A 5,126-nucleotide genomic window follows, 5' to 3' on the forward strand; every position below is an offset into this window, starting at 1 on the left:
GACGTCTGGGAATAAAGACTTGATACTTAATGCTATGGTTGGGTTTCATGACCTTAATGATCTTTAGTAGTTGCGGATGTTTGCTAGAGTTCCAATCATAAGTGCATATGATCCAAGTAGAGAAAGTATGTTAGCTCATGCCTCTCCCTCATATAAAATTACAAGAATGATTACCGGTACTTGTTAACGATTGCCTAGGGACAAATGACGTTCTTGTTGACAAAATCCATCCACTTTTATTACCTTGCAATTTATTCGTAGTTTTATTCCCGCAAAGTACTCATAGATTTATTCTTGCCAAATAGTTTCATACTTGTTCTAGGTAAAGCGAACGTCAAGCGTGTGTACAGTTGTATCGGTGGTCGATAGAACTTGAGGGAATATTTGTTCTACCTTTAGCTCCTCGTTGGGTTCGACACTCTTACTTATCGAAAGAGGCTATAATTGATCCTCTATACTTGTGGGTTATCACCCCACATGCGCATAGAACCAAGTCCTGCACCTGGGGGGGGGGGGGCAGCTCAATGTAACTGGAGTGACCGCTGCATCCACCATCTCTTGCTCAGACTTATCCCACTTAGGCATTGCCACCGCGTAGCCACCTGGCCCCAGCTTATGGAACTGCTCCTTTTTTGCGGCATTGGCCTTATTTACTCTCGAACATTCCTTCGATAATTCTGATTCCTTGAATTTCACGAAATCGGGCCAGTGCTCTCTTTGCTTCTCCAGTGTTCCCGTGAATTCTAGAGTCTTCTTTTCTCCTTCGACGTACTTGGCCCATATAGTTTTCTTGTGGTTGTTGAATGCAACTGCCATCTTCGTAAGAGCAGCGGCCTTCACTTTCTACACATCTGCATCTGTGAAATGATCTGGTAGGGTGAAATGTTCCATGAGAGATTCCCAAAGCAGATCTTTTGCTCTGTCGTTGACCCAAGTAAGATCTGGACGTTGCTTTGCTGGCTTTTTCCATTCTTGCATGGAGATCGGGAGTTGGTCCTTAACAAGAACTCCGCACTGACGAATGAACTTGTTCGCATTCTTCTTAGGAAATATTGGTTCGCCATTAGTTTTGATGGCATTGATGTTGTACTTTACGCCCTGCTTCAACTTTTTGGCCGGGCCTCGCACTGTCCTGCTGCCTGTAGAAGATTTGCTCGATCCGGAAGGCTGAAAAAAGAAAGATCGATTGGTTAATATATCTTCAAATCATTTAAAACATGTGATGATCACCAGATGCCTGCTTATATAAATATATCTCGTCGGTCTCTGTTATTTCAAGATCAACATTTTCTTCGTCATCATAATCATAGTTCTGCACTTCATCAATTCGGCCGTCTTAATCGAATATCATATCACCCTCCCCGGTATTGTTCAGATATTGGGAGCCGTCATCTTCTTCATTCTGATCATCTGGCCGGCGAGGAGAGCGTATGATCTCGAACAGGGCCTCTTCTCCTTCTCTGCCGGTATTGTCCGCCATAACTTTTATTTAACTAATCCAGAAGAAATATAAAACAATTTAGTATTCAAATTACAATGCATGCATGCAATCAATAAGGAGAAACTGAATCATAGTACATATAATTAATATGCATCATCGAATATAATCTTGAATACATCGTCTCGAATATTATCGAATAATATATATATATATAATCTCGAATACATCGTCTCGAATAATATATATAATCTTGGATACATCGTCTCGAATATTATATATCGAATACATCACTAGCTAGCTAGCTAATAAAGATCAAATACTACAGAATAATCTAGTTCACTCGCGGTTCCTGAGGCACGGGCGGTGGACACACAAAGAGAAGGAACCATCACCGGATCATAGCTCGGGTGAGATCCCCGAAGAACCTGCCAGGTATTAGAGAACCTGACGTCCATAGCAGCCATGTAGCAACGGACGTGCTCGTCCTCCTCCCTGACACAGCGACGTACCACCTCCGGCGGGGCCGGCTCTCTCCGCACCGAAAGTGGCCCACGCGAACGCCACCAAAGGAGCTCAGGGTCGACGACGGGACCTGGAGCCGGGTTCCTCAACAAGCGGCACGCCCCTGAAGGTAGCACCTCCCAGTGCCAGCCCGGCGGAGCCCAGTCCCGGACATGGGTCCTCTGAAGCAGGACGTCGTCGCGAACGGGTCGACGGCGAGGATGCGGGCCGGGCATCGTCGAGAACAAATACTATATGCAAATGTAACATTTTTTTTAATGATTGGATTGTGATTTCTTATATACAAATTTAAAAAATGATATCGTTGCATGCATATGTCAAAATTCTTATGCAAATTAATCTATCTGTACTCATACTTATACTTACTTATACTAATTACAGACTCCCTAAAAATTACCACTTTTTTTTGCGGAACTAAAAATTACCACTTTAATTAGAAATTACCGGCCGTTAATCTGGTGGGACCGAGTTATAACGGTGAGGATCGACCCATATAATCTTTGCAACCTAAGAAAAAAACAAAATAGCACGGCTGTAAAAAAACCAATCTAGGGTACGTGTAGAAAAAACAATCTATCGAACTACTCCTACACGATCCATCCTTCCCCGAAGAATCCTCGCGCACAAAAAAATCTTCACGCAGTATTTTTCTCCCTATGCCTTCTCATCCAGAGAACATTGATGCGGATGAACATGAAACTCGATTGACATGTACAAGACGTAGAGAAGACAGCCGCATCTCGATCCTGACAAGGACCATGGCGTTGCGTTGGCAAGAGATGGCGGTTGGCTAGGTGCTGTTCACGTGGCTGGACTCCTCGATTGATAGATGTGCGCTTTCACAATCGATTTGATAGATTGGCGCTGTCACGGTTCATGGAGTCCGGACAATTTCCAGTGCCTACCGGAGTTCAAGATCAATAAGGATGTCAGCATGTCTTCAACAAAACCTGTAGCAGCAACTTCATGGAGAGTGGCATCTGTAACATGGTCAGACATCCCTTGAGCCTGCATGGCCAAATCTACCTGGATTGTCTATACTGCCGTGGTGCTGGCAGGTAAAGTAATTGATGTTATGAAGAAAGTTTGATCTACATAACATCTAACACTGGAAGCGTCAGCGGCAGGAAGAAATCCATCTGTTACGTGTGCTTATGTACGATGCTTGCGCATCTAGCCGTAGTCGATCAACCTCTTTGTGAAAGTCAGCTTTCTTTTTCTCAGTGCAACTCCCATCCCGCTCCTTTCTCTCTTTAGTACGGCTACTAGCTAACTCCGATGATCTTCTCGAGCTTTTTCTGACGGATTCTGAGATGGCACCATTGCGCATATACCTGCTGATCGCTGGCGCTAGAGGTGCTTCAGCGCAGAAGGCCACATCTGATGGCCCCGAGACTATGAGCTGCATGGTGTTGGAGCGCAGGTGAAGGCGGGATGGTGAGATGCTTCAACGTATGTGTCCAGGTCAAGTCAGGTTTGAAATTTGGTAGGTATATCATGTGCTATGAAGTATTATATGTTAATTCTCCATCATGCAAATTAAAACTGATACCATCACGCTTGTGCTTTGTCTGCTTTATTTCTTATGGACGAGTAGGAATAGTATGAAGCAGTGCAGACAGTTATTAATTAGCAAAGGAGACCCTGGGTATTAGCATATAGCGAGCTCCAGATTTCAGAATACACTAGCGTCTTCTTGAAGGAGCTCCCGAAGAATAACTGAAGTACTCAGGTTTGAGTTGGGGGTTCGAGTTCCTTCGTTCAAGACATTGGAGGTTTGTTTAAATATTTTGTTGTTATCTGTACATAATTTGCCATGCTTGGACTGAAGTACATTGCTCTGGGCGGACCACGAAAAAAAATTAAGGTGGGGCGAAGTCTCATTAGAATTTTTTTTATGTGAATCAAAGGAGTCAATACACACTAACAATGCTCACTACAAACCAATAACCAAATGCAATAAAAATGTAGACATGTTTAAATAGGAAAAAACCTAAAACATGCCGATAATGAAGCTTTTAATGGCGTCTAGAAGACCCAAGCAATGGCAGTGCCCTACCCTCCTTCTGAAAATCTTCCTTAATTTTACCAAGATCAATACTTTTGAAGATCTTTCGCTCAATGTAACACACCATCAAGTCATTAAGCCAGCATCAGACATCTTGCTGCGCAACTTAGTCTTGATGATTTTCATTGATGAGAAAACTCTTTCAACTGTTGCCGTCGCTACCGGTAGTAGCAATGCCAGCTCAATGAGGCGATAAACAGCGGGAAACATAACATGCCTTTCAAGTTCAACCATCTTTTCAGCTAGGCTTGCAATATCATGACAAGCTCTAAAGTCTTCAATTCTTCTCATATGGATAAGGAATAGCTCTAGGTTATCAACTATATGGTCACATTCATAATCTGAGAAATCCTCATGATAAATCTCTGTGAGTCTAGCAAGCTTATTCACATTTAATTTAAGGCTTCAAGCTGCTGTTAAATTTTGCTACAAATCTGCTTTAAGCTACTGTTAAAATATCATCCATTCGGTCACTACAAATCTACAATCTGCTTCAAGCTACAGCTACTGTTAAATTTGCTACAAAAAATCAGAAAAGTTCAGAAATTACCTCCTCCCCTTTCCTTTATTCCCTTTCCTTTCTTTTCCATCTTCTTCAATCTGGCCAGAACTGCGCCGGAGTCAAAAGTGGCCGGACTACCGGACCGCTACTGCCGCCGCCGCTAGGCGCCTAGGCCCCGGCTTGCGCCACCGTCGCTTGCTGCCGCGGTGCCGCCGCCCTGGCCAGCCGCCGCCGCTCCTCCTCCTGGGCTCCTGGAGACCTGGCCAGCCGCCGCCGCTCCTCCTCCTGGGCTCCTGGAGACCTGGCCAGCCGCCGCCGCCGCTCGCTAGGGTTGCCGCGTAGCGTCGTGTCGAGAGGTCGAGTACTGGTCGAGACGAGAGAAAAGCCTATGCTCGAACCTGGCCAGGCCAGCCGTGACTCGTCGTTTCGTGACGTGGGTGGCTGGCTGTCTCGGCCCATCAGGCCACTGGCCGCGTTGGCCCATAAGTTAACCTTTTCTATTAGCGATCGATGGAGAGAGCTCCTAACCGGCGCTCTCAGCGCCAGTTCGTCGTACGGGCGCCCGAAGGGCGATGCGGCGATGCGACTGGGCC

At 45.2% G+C, this 5,126-nt stretch overlaps 1 long non-coding RNA gene across 1 annotated transcript; it reads right to left on the bottom strand.

The window, feature by feature from the left end:
* Positions 1-4,399: 4,399 nt before the first annotated feature.
* On the bottom strand, positions 4,400-4,919 carry LOC120968157 (uncharacterized). The gene is made up of 2 exons (XR_012189677.1): positions 4,793-4,919; positions 4,400-4,750 (listed from the first exon to the last, which is right to left on the bottom strand). It is a non-coding gene; the product is annotated as an uncharacterized lncRNA (long non-coding RNA).
* Between the last annotated feature and the right edge of the window lie 207 nt (positions 4,920-5,126).

The sequence above is a fragment of the Aegilops tauschii genome, chromosome 7, assembly GCF_002575655.3.
Source record: "Aegilops tauschii subsp. strangulata cultivar AL8/78 chromosome 7, Aet v6.0, whole genome shotgun sequence".
NCBI classification, from domain to species: Eukaryota; Viridiplantae; Streptophyta; class Magnoliopsida; order Poales; family Poaceae; genus Aegilops; species Aegilops tauschii.